At 41.8% G+C, this 21710-nt stretch overlaps 1 protein-coding gene and 1 long non-coding RNA gene across 2 annotated transcripts in view; both read left to right on the top strand.

Moving 5' to 3' along the window:
* Nucleotides 1-21710, top strand: part of CSMD2 (CUB and Sushi multiple domains 2) — a 1542159-nt gene that overhangs the window by 701198 nt on the left and 819251 nt on the right. The window lies entirely within an intron of this gene.
* Nucleotides 1221-4102, top strand: LOC141086138 (uncharacterized). The gene is made up of 2 exons (XR_012231520.1): nt 1221-3687; nt 3760-4102. It is a non-coding gene; the product is annotated as an uncharacterized lncRNA (long non-coding RNA).

Raw genomic sequence — 21710 nt, 5'->3', positions numbered from 1 at the left:
ATAATGATATTGCCTTTGTGGCAAGAAGAGCCCCGACTTTAGCTACATTATTATCACCCAGCATGTTCAAAGATCCGATAAAATTTCCCCTAGCAATTGGTTAAAAATAACAGGATTTTTTAAATGCGGTGCCAATATCTGTAAGTGCTGCGGTTTTGCTAATAAATCTAAAATATTTACATCTATTTCCAATAAAAAACAGTTTAATGTTTGTTCTTTTATAAACTGTAATACGGAGAATGTAGTGTATCTAATTAATTGCAATATATGCCGTATGCAATATGTAGGTTGTACGATGAATCCCCTTAAAACTAGAATCCGCAAACACCTGTCAGACGCTAGTAATTTGCCTATGGTTGGTGCATCAGTAGTATCCCGACATTTTTCAAAAAAACATAATGGAGATTTACGTGGTTTCTCCTTTATGGGCATAGAGCATGTAAAAAAAACATTGAGAGGGGGAGATTTTCATAAAAAAGTGCTTGCAAGAGAAAGTAGGTGGATATTTGAGCTGGGGACCCGCATGCCACAGGGCTTTAATAACCGCCTGGATATCATTATGCACTATTGATATATTTGCACTATATAATGCTGGTTAATATTATTGTTCTATGTTTTTGTACCACTCAAGTTTTATGGTCAGGTTAGTGGATATTCCGATTGTATTTTTCTCCAACATGTTGAATCCTTTCTTTATAATCTTCATGCATGTTGTATACTGATCAATATGTGGATAGTTTATATGTTTAATCTGCTTTTATAGCTCATGTTTTTAAGTCTCTCACATATGTTTATAATTACCCTGATGGGAGTGGGATGTATATAAGGTTCCATGTTTGGAAAGCAGATTAGGTTCTGGACCGTGAAGAAGGCGGGTTTTACCGCTGAAACGCGTAGTCCTATCTGCACTACTTTCCTGCGTTATTGCTGTTTTGAACTGCTTGGACCATTGCATTTTAATGGATTTATGAATAAAAAGAAAGAAAATTTTTTTAACAGCATCCTGGATTGCTCACGTTATTGCTGGACCTTGCTTTGCCGTTGTTCACATTTGTATGGATGGACTCCTACATCCTGATCCGGGCACAACGGAGCTAACCAGGTTAGCTGAGGTTCCAGGTGGTTCACAGGAGTGAGCTGGTCTACATTGTTGGATTTATATATATATATATATATATATATATATATATATATATATATATATATATATATATATATATATATTCAAACAATGTGAAAAACAAATAGCCAGCTCACCATAAAGGAGTTCCTCTTGATGCAGTAATCGGTGTTTACCTTATGCTTTGCACGGATCCAGGCAGGGAGTATGCCCCAACAAATAGAAATATGAGAAAATTGGGATCCAGCAAGAGGATGAAAGTTCACCAGATGTGTAAAAACTTCTTCTTTATTAATCCATTATGTCATAAAAAGTATGAGGAACTCCAATCAATTAGTAGCATTCCAGCAAGGGACTACATGTTTCAGCACTATGTGCCTTCCTCACGGTCCTATTTGAACTGAGCTCCAACACTAGCAATATATCCTCTTTTGTGGAACATATTCAAATGACCCTTAATTAAAAACAGTGGAACAAACCAATTAAAAACATCTGAGTAGATGGTTGAAACTCAGTTCAAAAATGTTGCCAGAAAAATACCTATATTGAACATGTTTTATACATAGACAAATGATATAAACATTTAGTAATGAATCAACAATAATATGGAATAACTGCCACAAAAAACAACAATATATAAACATATATGAAAAGATGCATCATATAGTAGGCATGATCTAAACATCAGAAACAATCACAAAAATAACTCTCAGAAGGTATAATATCATAGAGTGGGTTTAAGATAAAGATAGAATCTTTTGTAAATTCATACATGAACTCTATCCCTTTTCTTTTCCTCTCCCTTTCCTCTTTTCCTCCTTCTCCCTGAGAGAAAAAAAAAAAAAATTTTATTTTTCTTGTATTCTTACCTAATATTGTGTAATGAGATCCATTCTACTGTTCAGTCCGCCTGGAACTCTAGTCTCTAATAAAAAGATCCACCTACTTTCTCTGGATAGGATTTTACTTTTAAAGTCACCACCCCTATGTGGTTTTGTAACCACCTCTATTCCCCTAAAGGAAAAACTTTTTAAATCTCCTTTATGTACATTAGCAAAGTGTTTAGAAACCGCAGAGGCTCCTGCAATAGGCAAATTAACCGAATCCGACAAATATTTTCGCATACGCTGTTTCAATGAATTAGTGGTGCAACCCACATATTGAAGTCCGCAAATATTGCAATCAATAAGATAGATTACATTTTCTGTATTACAATTGATAAAGGAAAAAATCTCAAAGTTTTTTCCATTTTTTATAGAAGAAAATGTTTTTGTTTTAACAATATATTTGCAACACTTACAGATTTTTGCACAACCATACCAGCCTACAATTTTCATCCAATTTTGTTTCAATTTTTTGTCTGGATCAGTAAATAAGCTTGCCGTCAACATAGAACCTATAGTAGGAGCTCTCTTCGCAACAAATTTAATTGAGTGTTTTTTTAATGTTTCTTTCAATTCACCACTTTGTTCTAAAATGGGCAAATGTTTTTTAATAATGGAGACTATTTCTTGATACTGTGGACTAAATTTGGTGCTAAAAACTATACCCAAATCATTGTTTTTTTCTTTGATATTTTTATATTCCAACAATTCCTGTCTATTTAAGTTGTCTACTATGCCTCTCGCTCTTTTTAGAGACCAGTTTGGGTAACCCAGAGATTTTAATCTTTTTATTTGTTGGGGCATACTCCCTGCCTGGATCCGTGCAAAGCATAGGGTGAACACCGATTACTGCATCAAGAGGAACTCCTTTATGGTGAGCTGGCTATATGTTTTTCACATTGTTTGAATATTGCTTTGGGAGTATTAGCCGAGCACCCATAATCAAATTATTGAACTTAACGTTCTATTACATATGACTAATCCCATTAGTAAAATTTTTTTTTTGCTATGGAAGTGGATTACTGCAACACAAGACGCAATAAACTTGCCTTGATATTTAATGACAATGCTAATGGAGTGGATATAGCATCAGAGGGATTGAATTCCATCATGTATGAATTGGATCGTATTATGATAAAGGAACAGAAATTATGGTGGGACCACAACTCTCTCACTTGTTACTGGGAGAGGAAAATGATCCCACGTGGTCTGAGATTAAAAAAAGTGGCTACAACAGCTTACAATAATGAATTCCAGACCAAATGGGAAAATGTCCTTAGTGAATGCTCTCTCAACCTTATAAAATTAATTATTGAAGAAGAGGAGATGGAACTTACAAAACTCAGTGATGAAATTAAGATTGTGAAAGATTCTTTGGAAATTTATCAAGGCAATGATTCTTATAAATCACTATATGACAAAATGCAACAAAAATTGAATAAACTGGAGGATACCATTATTGAGACTAAAAAAAGAAAATACACACGAGATTTGGAGGATTACAACAATAAATGTGACACCCGGCACAATGTGTCAGGGGCGGTCACGGACTGCCCCCGACACGTTAACCCCTTGCACACCGCGATCAAACATGATCGCGGTGTACCGGGGGGTTAAAGGGAAGCATCGGCAGGGAGGGGGCTCCCTCCGTGCTTCCCTGAGCCCCCCACAGCAGCGCAATGTGCAGCTGAGGAAGTCAGCTTCCTGCAGGCCCCCGAAGGCCCCCGTCGCCATCTTGGATTCGGGGGCCTGCAGGAAGCTGACTTCCTCAGTGCCTGCAAAGCGCAGGCAAGAGGAAGTCTTCTTCAATGCCTGTGACAGATTGCTGATCTGTCACAGTGATCTGTGATGTGACAGATCAGCGATCTGTCACAGGACAGTGATGTCCCACCTGGGACTATTTAATAAAGTAAAAAAAAAAAAAAGTGATAAAATAATTTTAAAAAAATCGCCAAATAAATTAGAAAAAAAAAAAAATATTCCCCCAAATAAATCCATTTTTTGGAAATAATAAAAAAAACAATAAAAGAACACATAGTAGGTATCGCTACGTCCGTAACGACCCGCCCTATAAAACTGTCCCATTAGTTAACCCCTTTAGCGAACCCCTTAAAAAATAAAAATAAAAAACGAAGCAAAAAATAATGATTTATTATCATACCGCCAAACAAAAAGTGTAATAACGCGCGATCAAAAAGACGCATATAAATATCCATGGTACCGCTGAAAACGTCACCTTGTCCCACAAAAAACGAACCGCCACACAGCATCATCAGCGAAAAAATTAAAAAGTTATAGCTCGCAGAATAAAGCGATGCAAAAATAATTATTTTTTATATAAAATAGTTTTCATTGCAGAAAATCGACAAAACATAAAAAACGACCTAATTGAGGTATCGCTGTAATCGTACTGACCTGAAGAATAAAACCGCTTTATCAATTTTACTTCACGCGGAACGGTGTAAACGCACCCCCTCAAAAGAAATTCATGAAACGCTAGTTTTTGTTCATTCTGCGTCCCCAAAATCGGAATAAAAAGAGATCAAAAAATGTCACGTGCCCGAAAATGGTACCAATAACAACATCAACTCGTCCCGCAAAAAATAAGACCTCACATGACAGGGTGGGTCAAAATACCGAAAAATTATAGCTCTCAACATGTGGTGATGCAAAAACTATTTTCACAATAAAAAGCGTGTTTTAGCATGCGACAGCTGCGAAACATAAAAACCGCCATAAATAGTAAATCAAACCCCCTGTTATCACCCCCTGAGTTAGGGAAAAATAATAAAATAAAAAAAATGTATTTATTTCCATTTTTCCATTAGGGTTAGGGTTAGGGTTAGGTCTAGGGTTAGGGTTAGGGCTAGGGTTAGGGTTAGGGTTAGGGCTAATATTAGGGTTAGGGGTGTGTTGGGGTTCAGGATGGAGTTAGAATTGGGGGTTTCCACTGTTTTGGCACATCAGGGGCTCTCCAAATGCAACATTGCGTCTGATCTCAATTCCAGCCAATTCTGAGTTGAAAAAGTCAAATGGTGTTCCTTCCCTTCCAAGCTCTGCCATGCGCCCAAACAGTGTTTTACCCCCACATGTAGGGTATCAGCCTACTCAGGACAAATTGCAAAATAATTTTTGGGGTCCAATTTCTCCTGTTACCCTTAGGAAAATAAAAAATTTGGGGCAAAAATATCATTTTTGTGGAAAAAATGATTTTTTTATTTTCACGTCCGAGCGTTATAGACTTCTGTGAAGCACTTGGGGGTTCAAAGTGCTCACCACACATCTAGATAAGTTCCGTGGGGGGTCTAGTGTCCAAAATTGGGTCACTTGTGGGAAGTTTCAATAGTTTAGGTACATCAGGGGCTCTCCAAACGCACATGACACCCACAGACCATTCCATCAAAGTCTGCATTCCAAAACGTCACTGCTTCCCTTCCGAGCCCCGACGTGTGTCCATACAGTAGTTTTCTCCCACATATGGGGTGTCAGCGTACTCATGACAAATTGGACAACAACTTTTGGGGTTCAATATCTCCTGCTACCCTTAAGAAAATAAAAAAATTGGGGACTAATTGATCATGTTTGTGGAAAAAATACGATTTTTTTATTTTCATGCCCTGGCATTATAAACTTCTGTGAAGCCCTTGGGAGTTCAAAGTGCTCACCACACATCTAGATAAGTTCCTTAGGGGTTCTTGTTTCCAAAATGGGGTCATTTGTGGGTGTTTCCACTGTTTAGGTACATTAGGGGCTCTCCAAAGGCAACATGACACCCGCAGACCATTCCATCAAAGTCTGCATTCCAAAACGTCACTGCTTCCCTTCCGAGCCCTGACGTGTGTCCATACAGTAGTTTTCTCCCACATATGGGGTGTCAGCGTACTCAGGACAAATTGGACAACAACTTTTGGGGTTCAATTTCTCCTGTTACCCTTGGGAAAATAAAAAAATTGGGGACTAATTGATCATGTCTGTGGAAAAAATACGATTTTTTTTATTTTCATGCCCTGGCATTATAAACTTCTGTGAAGCCCTTGGGGGTTCAAAGTGCTCACCTCACATCTAGATAAGTTCCTTGGGGGGTCTAGTTTACAAAATGGTGTCATTTATGGGGGGTTTCCACTCTTTAGGTACATCAGGGGTTTTCCAATCGCGACATGGTGTCCGATCTCAATTCCAGCCAAAAACGTCAAATGGCGCTGCTTCCCTTCCGAGCTCTGCCATGCGCCCAAATAGTGGTTTACCCCCACATGTGGGGTACCAGCGTACTCAGGACAAATTGCACAATAACTTTTAGGGTGCTGTTACCCTTGGAAAAATAAAAATTGAGGGTGAAAAGATCATTTTTGTGGAAAAAATATGATTTTTTAATTGTACGGCTTTATGTTATAAACTTCTGTGAAGCCCTTGGGGGTTCAAAGTTCTCACCACACATCTAGATAAGTTCCTTAGGGGGTCTAGTTTCCAAAATGGTGTCATTTGTGGGGGGTTTCCACTGTTTTGGTACATCGGGGTTTTCCAATCGCGACATGGTGTCCGATCTCATTTCCAGCCAAAAACGTCAAATGGCGCTGCTTCCCTTCCGAGCTCTGCCATGCTCCCAAATAGTGGTTTACCCCCACATGTGGGGTATCAGCGTACTCAGGACAAATTGCACAATAACTTTTAGGGTCCTGTTACCCTTGGAAAAATAAGAATTGAGGGTGAAAAGATCATTTTTGTGGAAAAAATATGATTTCTTAATTGTACGGCTGTATATTATAAACTTCTGTGAAGCCCTTGGGGGTTCAAAGTTCTCACCACACATCTAGATAAGTTCCTTAGGGGGTCTAGTTTCCAAAATGGTGTCATTTGTGGGGGGTTTCCACTGTTTTGGTACATCAGGGGTTTTCCAATCGCGACATGGTGTCTGATTTCAATTCCAGCCAAAAACGTCAAATGGCGCTGCTTCCTTTCCAAGCTCTGCCATGCGCCCAAATAGTGGTTTACCCCCACATGTGGGGTATCAGCGTATTCAGGACAAATTGCACAATAACTTTTAGGGTCCTGTTACCCTTGGGAAAATAAAAATTGGGGTGAAAAGATCATTTTTGTGGAAAAAAATATGATTTTTTAATTGTACCGCTGTACGTTATAAACTTCTGTAAAGCCCTTGTGGGTTCAAAGTTCTCACCACATATCTAGATAAGTTCCTTTGGGGGTCTAGTTTCCAAAATGGGGTCACTTGTAGGGCGTTTCCACTGTTTAGGTACTGTACATCAGGGACTCTCCAAACGTGACATGGCGTCCGATCTGAATTCCAGCCAATTTTACATTGAAAAAGTCAAACGGCGCTCCTGCCATGCGCTGAAACAGTCGTTCCCCCCCACAAATCAGGTATCAGCGTACTCAGGACAAATTGCACAATAACTTTTGCAGTCCAATTTCTCCTGTTACCCTTGGTAAAATAAAAAAAATTGAACCTGAAGTATTTTTTTTGTGAAAAAAAGTTAGATGTTCATTTTTTTTAAATATTCAAAAAAATTCCTGTGACACACCTAAAGAATTAATAAACTTCTTGAATGTGGTTTTGAGCACCTTAAGGGTGCAGTTTTTAGAATGGTGTCACTTTTGGGTATTTTCTATCATATAGACCCCTCAAAGTGGCTTCAAATGTGATGTGGTCCTAAAAATAAAATGGTGTTGTAAAAATGAGAAATCGCTGGTCAACTTTTAACCCTTATAACTTCCTAACAAAAAAAAATTTTGGTCCCAAAATTGTGCTGATGTAAAGTAAACATGTGGGAAATGTTAGTTATCAAGTTTTTTGTGTGCCGTATCTCTGTGATTTAAGGGCATAAAAATTCAAAGTTGGAAAATTGCGAAATTTTCAAAATTTTTGCAAAATTTCCATTTTTTTCACAAATAAATGCAAGTTATTTGAATGAAATGTTACCACTAACATGAAGTACAATATGTCATGAGAAAACAATGTCAGAATCACCGGGATCCATGGAAGCGTTCCAGAGTTATGACCTCATAAAGGTACAGTGGTCAGAATTGTAAAAATTGGCCCGGTCATGAACGTGCAAACCACCCTTGGGGGTGAAGGGGATAAAAAAACGGAAACCCTGGTTTAGCAAACATAAAGTGACTTTTCAAAAAATTCAAGAAAATATGGACAGTACTTTTGGTGATACTTCGGATGATTATTCAGATTCATCAGTGGCTTGTGCATCCAATAATGGTATGGAAAAAAGAAAAAAATCTTACCAAAGAAATTACAACAAAGAGGGAGCCAAACCAAAAAACGGATTAGAAGGAGAGGAGGAAGACGCCATAAGAGAACAGGCTTACCAGGACAAACTCCGGAAATGGAAAAAGTAACTGTACCAGTCTATAATCTTTCCAGTTATATACTTTCAGCACCGCAACTTTCACTTTTATCAAAAGGACTTAGTTTTTGCCCGGCATGTAAATTTAACGTATATGACACAGTGTTGGATGTTAATCATCTAGCACGTTGTTTAACCCTAAAATGTCATTTTGAGGATAACATTTGTACTGATAATCCTTGTCCTATAGTAAATAGGGATGTTGAAAGGTTACTTACGTTTGAAGAACAGGTGGGTTTGTGTAATTTGAGACAATTGGAATCTGAAAGCTCCAAAGAATACCAGATTAATTTGAATAATTCTTTTTACGTAAAAAATACAAAATTTTACCCACTTAAATCTAGACCTCCGATGCTAGATGTTTTTCAAGAACCGGTGGAAAGGGATTTGGTGGAATTAAATAGCAGAGTTGAATTGACCCATCATAATCTGACATTTTATGAGCATAAAGCTCTTCAGGAATTGAGTAAGAATAAAGATCTAAAAATTGTTCAGTCGGATAAGGGTGGATCAATTACTATTGTGGATGCTGGTCTATATAAAAAACTTAATCTAATCGCATTGGGTAACTCCAGTGTGTATAGGGAATTAAATGAAAATCCCACTCTCCCTTTCAATAAGGAAATGAAGAAAAATTTGCAGGAAGGTGTATGTACAGGAGCTATTTCCGAGAAATTGAGTGAAGCTTTATATTGTGACATCCTATTACACCTATTTACCACTCACTCCCCAAGGTGCATAAGGAAATTTTTCCTCCCCCACTAAGACCTATTGTTTCGGGGATAGGATCTTTCAGTGAACGCCATGGAGAGTGGGTGGACCATTATTTACAACCCCTTGTGGCTTTAACTCCTAGTCATTTGAGAGATAGCAAAGCAGCTATTAATATGGTAGAAAAAATTGAGTGGGAGAAAGATTTTCTGTGGCTCTCGTGATGTTATTGGATTATATCCATCCATTCCACATTCTGTTGCATTGGAGAGCCTCAAATATTACCTATCTAAATATAGTGAGTATACATTTGAAATTCAACATTTTTTTTTGCTTGCAACAAACTTTTTGCTCACTCATAACTATTTTGTTTTTGATGAGAAATATTATTTACAGATACAGGGAGTGAGCATGGGGGCCAAATTTTCACCATCTTTAGCAAATTTAACTATGTCAGTATGGGAGGAGATGTATTAGCATCCTCCTTCTTTTCATATTTAAACAACAATAGTTTTAATCTCAAATTCACATGCCACATGAATGAGTTTTCAATCAATTTTTTGGATTTGACCTTGAAATTAGATTCAAATCGAAAAAAAGTGTTGGTGGAACCCTATCGTAAATTTACAGCTGTGAACAGAATATTGATGGCAAACTCATGTCACGCCAATCATGTAATTAGGAATATACCTACTGGTGAACTGATTCGAACAAAAAGAAATAGTACAGAAAAAGATACTTATATGAAAGAATCTGAACTTTTGGTAAAAAGATTAAAATCTCTGGGTTACCCAAACTGGTCTCTAAAAAGAGCGAGAGGCATAGTAGACAACTTAAATAGACAGGAATTGTTGGAATATAAAAATATCAAAGAAAAAAACAATGATTTGGGTATAGTTTTTAGCACCAAATTTAGTCCACAGTAACAAGAAATAGTCTCCATTATTAAAAAACATTTGCCCATTTTAGAACAAAGTGGTGAATTGAAAGAAATATTAAAAAAAACACTCAATTAAATTTGTTGCGAGGAGAGCTCCTACTATAGGTTCTATGTTGACGGCAAGCTTATCTACTGATCCAGACAAAAAATTGAAACAAAATTGGATGAAAATTGTAGGCTGTTATGGTTGTGGTGCAAAAATCTGTAAGTGTTGCAAATATATTGTTAAAACAAAAACATTTTCTTCTATAAAAAAATGGAAAAAACTTTGAGATTTTTTCCTTTATCAATTGTAATACAGAAAATGTAATATATCTTATTGATTGCAATATTTGCGGATTTCAATATGTGGGTTGCACCACTAATTTATTAAAACAGCGTATGCGAAAACATTTGTCGGATTCGGTTAATTTGCCTATTGCAAGAGCCTCTGCGGTTTCTAAACACTTTGCTAATGTACATAAAGGAGATTTAAAAAGTTTTTCCTTTAGGGGAATAGAGGTGGTTACAAAACCACATAGGGGTGGTGACTTTAAAAGTAAAATCCTATCCAGAGAAAGTAGGTGGATCTTTTTATTAGAGACTAGAGTTCCAGACGGACTGAACAGTAGAATGGATTAGAGTTGAGTGACTTTTGGTTTTTTAGGGTCGCGTTTCGTTTCGTGAAACCCGACTTTTCCAAAAGTCGGGTCGAGCAAGATCGTCCGATTATAGGGAAAAGTCGGGGTCGTCCCGAAACACGAAACCCAATGTAAGTCAATGGGGAATAAAAGTCGGCAGTGAGAGGAGGACAGGAAACACACCTACAGTGCCCATTTGAATGCCAAAAACATCAATTCTTCTTACTTAAGCTTGTCAACCTTAATTAACTTCATAATATAAGTAACGCACTGAAAAATGGGGGTTATTTGGCTAAAGTTGTGGGGGGGGGAGGGCTGGCTGCAGGTTTTCATGTGCCCTGGGCGAAAGAGCGCCCCTTTAACACATACCACAACTCATCATGCTCCGATACGGCAGATAAATAGCGGTATAGTACAATGAAAAATACCTCACTTTTTACATCTCATGACGAGGCCCATCTATTTCTCCATACAGAATCATTGGTCCCATATAATGTTTGAAACAGTATATGATGAGCTCCACATAATGCTACAGTATATGTTGGTCCCCATGGATGAAGCTCCACTGTCTTATGGGCCCAAATAATGCTCCAAACATAATGGGCCCCATTTCTAATGCTCTAGTGTATAATGGGCCCTGTAAATGCTGCTCCAGTGTCTGATGTCCACCTTTGGAATGTTCCAGTGTATGGTGGGCCCCATCTATCATTCTCCAGAGTATAGTGCTCCCCAAAAATTGCTGTCCCAACATTGAAAACAATCAAATAAGTCTCCTCACTAGGGAATCCCTGTACTTGTCTGGACAGGTGCTGTAGCTTGCTTAACAGCTCGCCAGCCGTTCTCACGCCCAGTATGGATTGCACGTGATTGCACAAAGGTTAGAAAGGGTACCGTATCCCCGGATAACATGTATGGATAGCGTACACATTCAAAATATATGTCTCAGGAGGCAGGCTCAGACGGTGTTAGGCCCAGTATGGATTGCACGTGATTGCACAAAGGTTAGAAAGGGTACCGTATCCCCGGATAACATGTATGGATAGCGTACACATTCAAAATATATGTCTCAGGAGGCAGGCTCAGATGGTGTCAGGCACAGTATGGATTGCACGTGATTGCACAAAGGTTAGAAAGGGTACCGTATCCCCGGATAACATGTATGGATAGCGTAGACATTCAAAATATATGTCTCAGGAGGCAGGCTCAGATGGTGTTAGGCCCAGTATGGATTGCACGTGATTGCACAAAGGTTAGAAAGGGTACCGTCCCCGGATAACATGTATGGATAGCGTACACATTCAAAATATATGTCGCAGGAGGCAGGCTCAGACGGTGTTAGGCCCAGTATGGATTGCACGTGATTGCACAAAGGTTAGAAAGGGTACCGTATCCCCGGATAACATGTATGGATAGCGTACACATTCAAAATATATGTCTCAGGAGGCAGGCTCAGACGGTGTCAGGCACAGTATGGATTTGACGGCCCAGATTACACAGCGGAGGAGCAGGGAGAGGTAAAGATTGCAAATGCTGGGGCCCTGCCCAAGCAAAGGGGGCCCACTCGTGGGCGTCGGTACTGGCACTGGGCCCCTTATAGTACAGCGGTGTGTCTGACGGCGGGTGTGCACCACCACCGTCAGAGACACTTGATTGCACTATGAGGGACCCTGTGCCAGTGCCCGCGCCCAAGAGTCGGCCTACCCACCTGTCCAGGGCAACGGCACTCGCACGGTGTCGTGCGCTAGGTGGTGACCCCGGCCATGGGGGGGGAGGCAGCACAGTTAGGGAGTTTTAGAAAGTGGCATATGTTGATGTTGGACATTCAGCTGATGCAAAAGGCGAAATAGGTGAAGTCCCAGGAAGAGGTGGACCAAAGCAAGCCATTTTTCTGTCACCCTATGTGTCATCAGGGGAAGGTGGGACAAAATCCTTGGAAACCCATGCGTGGTTCATTTTAATGAAGGTTAGATCATCCACATTTTGGGTTGACAGACGGGTCCTTTTTTCTGTCAGGATTGATCCAGCTGCACTGAAGACTCTTTCCGATAGCACACTTGCAGCTGGGCAAGCGAGCTCCTGTAAGGCATATTGGGCCAATTCAGGCCAGGTGTCCAGTTTAGCGGCCCAATAGTCAAAGGGGAATGACCTGTGTGGGAGAACATCGATATGGGAGGAAAAGTAGTTTGTAACCATAGTTGACAACTGCTGTCTCCTGTCACTTTCCATCGATGCAGTATTACCAGTTGTGTGAGCGGTATTTGAAAAATCAGTCCACAACATTGTCATGAAACCCCTGTCTCCAACGCCACTTCTGCTGTGTGCACCACAAACACCTCTGCCAAGCTGCCCCCGGCCCGTACGGCTCGTGTGAGAACCATCACCGCTGCTGTGTGCTGGGAATGCCTCAAGCAACCGATTTACCAGAGTTGCTTGTTTATTAGCCAATATTAGGTCAAGGTTCTCCTGTGGCATGATGTTTTGTAATTTGCCTTTATAGCGTGGATCCAGGATGCTGGCCAACCAGTAGTCGTCATCGTTCATCATTTTGGCAATGCGGGGGTCCCTTTTTAGGATCCGCAAGGCATAATCTGACATGTGGGCCAATGTTCCCGGTGTCAATGATGCACTGCGAGTGCTGGGTGGAGGAGCACTTTCTGGCAAATCCACATCCCTCCAGTCATGCACAAACCCTGTACCAGACCTTGCCACGCCAACATTTTCACTTGCCCCACGAGATGCATCCTCCTCCCCTAAGTAATCATCCCCATCATCCTCCTCCTCCTCCTCTTCTTCCTCCACCTCGTCCAGGAGAGGTCCCTGAGCAGACAATGGCTGAATGTCATCAAGGATTCCCTCCTCCTCTTCCTCCTCATCAACATTGGCTGCAGACGCCTGCTCCTTAAGGTGCGTCAAAGTTTGCATGAGCAGACGCATAAGTGGGATGCTCATGCTTAGGATGGCGTCGTCTGCGCTTACCAGCCGTGTGCATTCCTCAAAACACTGAAGGACTTTACAAAGGTCTTTCAGCTTCGACCACTGCACGCCTGTCAACTCCATGTCTGCTCTCAAAGTGCCTGGCCGTGTATCCTCCCACAAATGCATTATGGCCTGCCTCTGCTCGCACAGCCGCTCCACCATGTGCAGGGTGGAGTTCCACCTTGTTGCAATGTCGATAATGAGGCGGTGGTTGGGAAGGTGGAGCAATCGCTGCAGCTTCTGCATACGAACGGAGTGTACAGGCGACCGGCGGATGTGCGCGCACAGTCTTCGCACCTTCTGGAGCAGGGCTGTTAACTCCGGATAATTTTTGAGGAAGCACTGCACCACCAGGTTCAAGGTGTGAGCCAAGCAAGGTATGTGGCTGAGTTTTGAAAGGGCTATGGCTGCCACAAAATTATGGCCGTTATCACTAACTACCTTGCCTGCCTCAAGATGTACACTGCCCAGCCATGACTCAGTTTGTCGCTTCAAGTACTCGGCCAGCACCTCGGCGGTGTGTCTGTCGCCCAAACACATCATCTGCAACACAGCCTGCTGACGCTTTCCACTAGCTGCTCGATAGGGGGACACATCGTGTGCAACAGTGGCAGCTGCAGATGGAGTGCTCGTACGACTGCGCTCTGTGGACGAGCTTTCGCTTCTGGAGGAAGAGGGTCGAACGCCTACAGCCAACTGTTTCCTATACCGTGGGCTAGGCAGCACTGTCCCACCACCGCTGTCCCCTGTGGACCCTGCATCCACCACATTAACCCAGTGGGCAGTGATGGACACGTAACGGCCCTGGCCATGCCGACTGGACCATGCATCAGTTGTGAGGTGCACCTTTCCGCTCACTGACTGCTTGAGTGCATGGACAATGCGGTCTTTCACATGATGGTGGAGGGCTGGGATGGCTTTGCGAGAGAAGAAGTGGCGACTGGGTAGGTCATAGCGTGGTACTGCATAGGCCATGAGTTCGCGGAAAGCTATGCTTTCCACCAACCGAAAGGGCATCATCTCAAACGAGATTAGTTTGGCAATGTGGGCGTTCAAACCCAGTGTACGCGGATGAGAGACTGAGTACTTTCTTGACCTACTCATAGTGTCTGGGAGGGTGAGCTGGACTTGAGAGCTGCATATGGTAGAAGTAGCGGTGGACAGGGCGGACTGAGAGAGGGTTGATGATGGTGATGGAGTTGGTGTTCTTTCTGATGGCCTAGAATCAGTCTTTCATTGATATAACAGTGGGATTCCCTGACTGCTGTGGCCTTGCAACGACACCTCAACATTTGCTGCTGTGCTAACCGGTGGGCTTACAGTGGGGGAAACAATGTAGCGTTGCTGACTACCTTCGTTGTGATCAGTTGCACATGTGGCACTTGAGGTTTGGTGTTGTGTCCACGCTTGCAAGTGCATGCTGGTTAAATGTCTAAGCATGCAACTGGTATTCAAATTTTTCAGATTTTTCCCTCGGCTAAAGGTCTTTGCGCACTTCTTACAGATAACCTTGGCCTGATCATGAGGATTTTGTTCAAAAAAGTGCCACACTGCACTCTTCCTACTTTGGCAGACATTTTGCGGCCTAGCACGCTGTGATCTTTTGACCCTCTGGACAAGCTGTCCAGCAACTCTTTTGATGTTTGGAACCTGTCTTTGGAGTGCTCCGGGCCTGCCAGATAACAGCTGTTGCGATGTCGATGTCTGCTGTGGATGCTCCTCATCTGAGCTATTGGAAGCAGCACCCTCTTCCCCCAATGGATGCCAATCTGGGTCAACAACTGGGTCATCCATCACCTCCTCTTCTATGTCATGTGCACCTTTCTCTGTGTCACCGTGTATGGTGGTATAGTGTGCGGGAAGGGGCACCTGAGTCTCATCAGGGTCAAAATCTGGCTCTGTACACTGCGAGGACACAAGGAAAGGTGTGGTTCATGAACATGAGCCTCCAATGACGACTCAGTGCTTTTACTTTTTACAACTGAGGAAGAGGAGGCGATAGAGCTGGAGGCTGAGTCAGCAATGTAAGACAAAACTTTTTCCTGATGCTCTGCCTTTAAAAGCGGTTTGCCAACTCCTAGAAAACTAAGCTTTCGAGGCCTTATGTAGACAGACGATGACGCAGGGTCAGCACCTCCTGCATTCGGTCCTATTTTGCTTTTGCCACTATCATCAGATCCACCACCAACACCATCATTACCAGCTGCCAACCCCCGCCCAATTCCACGGCCTCTTCCACCAGCCTTCCTCATTTTTGGTAGAAATGTAGACAAAATCCAACAAACTATATAGTAATGTAAAACAAGGTACAAGGTGTCTATAGGACAGGGCAGATTTAGAATTTCTGCACACACTTGTGGACAGTGGACACTTTTGGATTGTGTGAGGCCCACTGATATCTGAGCGCTATGTGACACGCTCGATGGCACAGCTGCCTGTGACCAAAGTGACGAGAGGATAATGGAGATTTTGAATCTCTGCGCACACTTTTGGACACTGGACACTTGTGGATTGTGTGAGGCCCACTGATATCTGAGCGCTATGTGACAGGCTCGATGGCACAGCTGCCTGTGACCAAAGTGACGAGAGGATAATGGAGATTTTGAATCTCTGCGCACACTTTTGGACACTGGACACTTGTGGATTGTGTGAGGCCCACTGATATCTGAGCGCTATGTGACACGCTCGATGGCACAGCTGCCTGTGACCAAAGTGACGAGAGGATAATGGAGATTTTGAATCTCTGCGCACACTTTTGGACACTGGACACTTGTGGATTGTGTGAGGCCCACTGATATCTGAGCGCTATGTGACACGCTCGATGGCACAGCTGCCTGTGACCAAAGTGACGAGAGGATAATGGAGATTTTGAATCTCTGCGCAAACTTTTGGACACTGGACACTTGTGGATTGTGTGAGGCCCACTGATATCTGAGCGCTATGTGACACGCTCGATGGCAAAGCTGCCTGTGACCAAAGTGACGAGAGGATAATGGAGATTTTGAATCTCTGCACACACTTTTGGACACTGGACACTTGTGGATTGTGTGAGGCCCACTGATATCTGAGCGCTATGTGACACGCTCGATGGCACAGCTGTGACAAAAGTGACTAGAGGATAAGGGAGATTGGATTGCTTTTAAAAAAGCAGTTTGCGGAGCAGTGGGTAAACAGCAATGCCAGCGTGTCAGGAAGCCTTAAAAGGCAGCCCAACAACCAACACCACTGATACACCACTATATAGCCTCCCCTTGCACTGCACACACAGTGACTTGTGTGTTGTGCAGGCCAAATAGCTAGCAGCAGAAGCAGTTTTTTTGTCTTCTTCCCTGCCTAACGCTCTCCCTACAGAATCAGCAGCAACCTCTCCCTATACTAAGATCGGCAGAAGTAAGATGGCGGTCGGCGTGCACGCCCTTTTATACCCCCTGTGACGCCCACCAAAGCAAGCCAATCACTTGCATGCCCTTCTGAAAGATGGTGGTGACCCGTGCCTAGGTCATCACGTTACCCACAGTGTCCGTGGATCCTGATTGGCTGAAAAAGAGCGCAAAACAAACTTTTGAAACGCGACTTTGGCGCGTAAGTCACCGACCTCGTGGCCGACCTCATCCTAGGGTCGGGTTTCGTTTCATGAAACCCGACTTTGCCAAAAGTCGGCGACTTTTGAATTTTTTCGACCCGTTTCGCTCAACTCTAGAATGGATCTCATTACACAATATTAGGTAAGAATACAAGAAAAATATATATATATTTTTTTTTTTCTCTCAGGGAGAAGGAGGGAAAGAGGAAAGGGAGAGGAAAAGAAAAGGGATAGAGTTCATGTATGAATTTACAAAAGATTATATCTTTATCTTAAACCTACTCTATGATATTATACCTTCTGAGAGTTATTTTTGTGATTGTTTCTGATGTTTAGATCATGCCTACTATATGATGCATCTTTTCATATATGTTTATATATTGTTGCTTTTTGTGGCAGTTATTCTATATTATTGTTGATTCATTACTAAATGTTTATATCATTTGTCTATGTATAAAACATGTTCAATATAGGTATTTTTCTAGCAACATTTTTGAACAGAGTTTCAACCATCTACTCAGATGTTTTTAATTGGTTTGTTCCACTGTTTTTAATTAAGGGTCATTTGAATATGTTCCACAAAGGAGGATATATTGCTAGTGTTGGAGCTCAGTTCAAATAGGACCGTGAGGAAGGCACATAGTGCTGAAACATGTAGTCCCTTGCTGGAATGCTACTAATTGATTGGAGTTCCTCATACTTTTTATGACATAATGGATTAATAAAGAAGAAGTTTTTACAAATCTGGTGAACTTTCATCCTTTTGCTGGATCCCAATTTCCTTATATTTATATATATATATATATATATATATATATATATATACAGTGGGGCAAAAAAGTATTTAGTCAGTCAGCAATAGTGCAAGTTCCACCACTTAAAAAGATGAGAGGCGTCTGTAATTTACATCATAGGTAGACCTCAACTATGGGAGACAAACTGAGAAAAAAAATCCAGAAAATCACATTGTCTGTTTTTTTTTCATTTTATTTGCATATTATGGTGGAAAATAAGTATTTGGTCAGAAACAAGCAAACAAGATTTCTGGCTCTCACAGACCTGTAACTTCTTCTTTAAGAGTCTCCTCTTTCCTCCACTCATTACCTGTAGTAATGGCACCTGTTTAAACTTGTTATCAGTATAAAAAGACACCTGTGCACACCCTCAAACAGTCTGACTCCAAACTCCACTATGGTGAAGACCAAAGAGCTGTCAAAGGACACCAGAAACAAAATTGTAGCCCTGCACCAGGCTGGGAAGACTGAATCTGCAATAGCCAACCAGCTTGGAGTGAAGAAATCAACTGTGGGAGCAATAATTAGAAAATGGAAGACATACAAGACCACTAATAATCTCCCTCGATCTGGTGCTCCACGCAAAATCCCACCCCGTGGGGTCAGAATGATCACAAGAACGGTGAGCAAAAATCCCAGAACCACGCGGGGGGACCTAGTGAATGAACTGCAGAGAGCTGGGACCAATGTAACAAGGCCTACCATAAGTAACACACTACGCCACCATGGACTCAGATCCTGCAGTGCCAGACGTGTCCCACTGCTTAAGCCTGTACATGTCCGGGCCCGTCTGAAGTTTGCTAGAGAGCATTTGGATGATCCAGAGGAGTTTTGGGAGAATGTCCTATGGTCTGATGAAACCAAACTGGAACTGTTTGGTAGAAACACAACTTGTCGTGTTTGGAGGAAAAAGAATACTGAGTTGCATCCATCAAACACCATACCTACTGTAAAGCATGGTGGTGGAAATATCATGCTTTGGGGCTGTTTCTCTGCAAAGGGGCCAGGACGACTGATCCGGGTACATGAAAGAATGAATGGGGCCATGTATCGTGAGATTTTGAGTGCAAACCTCCTTCCATCAGCAAGGGCATTGAAGATGAAACGTGGCTGGGTCTTTCAACATGACAATGATCCAAAGCACACCACCAGGGCAACGAAGGAGTGGCTTCGTAAGAAGCATTTCAAGGTCCTGGAGTGGCCTAGCCAGTCTCCAGATCTCAACCCTATAGAAAACCTTTGGAGGGAGTTGAAAGTCCGTGTTGCCAAGCAAAAAGCCAAAAACATCACTGCTCTAGAGGAGATCTGCATGGAGGAATGGGCCAACATACCAACAACAGTGTGTGGCAACCTTGTGAAGACTTACAGAAAACGTTTGACCTCTGTCATTGCCAACAAAAGATATATCACAAAGTATTGAGATGAAATTTTGTTTCTGACCAAATACTTATTTTCCACCATAATATGCAAATAAAATGAAAAAAAAAACAGACAATGTGATTTTCTGGATTTTTTTTTCTCAGTTTGTCTCCCATAGTTGAGGTCTACCTATGATGTAAATTACAGACGCCTCTCATCTTTTTAAGTGGTGGAACTTGCACTATTGCTGACTGACTAAATACTTTTTTGCCCCACTGTATATATATATTATTGTCACTGTGGCTCTCAGCATCTATCTATACAAAGTGTACTTTTTTACTCTTATAATAGAAGATATATGCAAAAAGGTCAATAGAAATAAATAAGGATTAATTATTTAGATAGAAAGCAAAGCAATAGAGGGCAAATGGTTTCACACAAATCCCCACACTATATAACTTGTTCATGGGAACTTTGAGGTTGACAAGTGTGACAGGACCAAGATTTAAAGAGGCAAAGGACTTTTCTTTTAAAATAAAGAACAAGACTAAAAGTGCCCATATACAATAGAGTTAGGCCAGACGAACCACACAACCATCAACCCCTTGACTTTCTGTGACAGATGAAGTAGGGGAAAATAAGAATTGGAATGTTGAGATTTTACCCCTTCCAGACAAACCATTTTACGTTTTCTATTTTCGTTTTTTCCTCCCCTCATTGCAAGAGTCATGCATTTTATTTTTTCTGTCCACAAAGATGTATGAGGACTTACATTTGCAGACCGAGTTGTAGTTTTGAATGGCTCCATTAATTTTAACACATGTTTTGGAAAATGGAAAAAAAATATAATTTTTATTGATATCATTTTCGGATTGATTGACTGATTTTTAAAGCATTGACTTGAGGTCTTGCAAGGATAAAAAAAATAGGCAATTTTGGAACTTGGATTTATTTTCTGTTTGCGGCGCTAACCGATCGGGTAGTTTAGTTTTATACTTTGATAGACTATTTTGGAAACAGTGATATCACGTATTATTTTAACCCCTTTGCAACCTGCGTCATACTGCGCAGGTCGCTTCCCTCCCTTTGATGGGGGCTCCAGAAGTTAGCCCACATCTTTCCTGGTACATGGCAGCTGTCTTGAACAGCTGACGTGCCTGGAACAGCCGTGGGTGGAATCACGATCCACTCCAGGCTATTAACTCATTAAATGATGCTGTCAAACTCTGACAGCGGCATTTAATGTGCGCTTCCAGCCATTGGGCCATAAATCCACCCACTGGTGACAGCCCGTCATGTAATCGCGGGTCACTGGTGGGTTGGCATGATAACCAGAGGTCTCCATCTCCCTTTTGCACCATTCAAAACAAAACAATAAAAAAAGGTCAGACATACACATATTTGGTATCTCTGCATTCATAAACGCCTGATCTAACAATAAAAAATGTTTTCCTTCATTATTATGCAGTTAATGCAGGATGTGTTAAATTTTAACCCCTTCCTGACATCCGACGTACTATCCCATCCATGGGACCCGGGCGCCTATGCCCATGGACGGGATAGTACGTCTACCACGATCAGCGGCGCCCACGTGGTGAGCACCGCTGATCGCGGCCGGGTGTCAGCTGATTATCACAGCTGACACCAGGCACAATGTGTCAGGGGTGGTCACGGACCACCCCCGACACGTTAACCCCTTGCACACCGTGATCAAACATGATCGCGGTGTACCGGGGGTTAAAGGGAAGCATCGGCAGGGAGGGGGCTCCCTCCGAGCTTCCCTGAGCCCCCCACGGCAGCGCAATGTGCAGCGCTGCTGTGGGGGGCTCCTTTCCTGCAGGCCCCCGAATCCAAGATGGCGACGGGGGCCTTCAGGGGCCTGCAGGAAGCTGGCTTCCTCAGTGCCTGCAAAGCGCAGGCATGAGGAAGCCTTCTGCACTGCCTGTGACAGATCGCTGATCTGTCACAGTGATCTGTGATGTGACAGATCAGCGATCTGTCACAGGACAGTGATGTCCCACCTGGGACTATTTAATAAAGTATAAAAAAAAGAAGAAGAAGTGTTAAAATAATTAAAAAAAAATGGCCAAATAACTTAGAAAAAAAAAAATATTCCCCCAAATAAATCCATTTTTTGGAAATAAAAAAAAACAAAAACGATAAAAGTACACATATTAGGTATCGCCGCGTCCGTAATGACCCGCCCTATAAAACTGTCCCATTAGTTAACCCCTTTAGTGAACCCCTTAAAAAATAAAAATAAAAAACGAAGCAAAAAATAATGATTTATTATCAAACCGCCTAACAAAAAGTGTAATAACGCGCGATCAAAAAGACACATATAAATAT

The sequence above is a fragment of the Dendrobates tinctorius genome, unplaced genomic scaffold (assembly GCF_039654945.1).
Source record: "Dendrobates tinctorius isolate UK_male_01 unplaced genomic scaffold, ASM3965494v1 ptg000007l, whole genome shotgun sequence".
Classification (NCBI taxonomy): domain Eukaryota; kingdom Metazoa; phylum Chordata; class Amphibia; order Anura; family Dendrobatidae; genus Dendrobates; species Dendrobates tinctorius.
The sequence above is the reverse complement of the archived record's forward strand: the minus strand, read 5'-3'. Positions and strand labels throughout refer to the sequence as shown.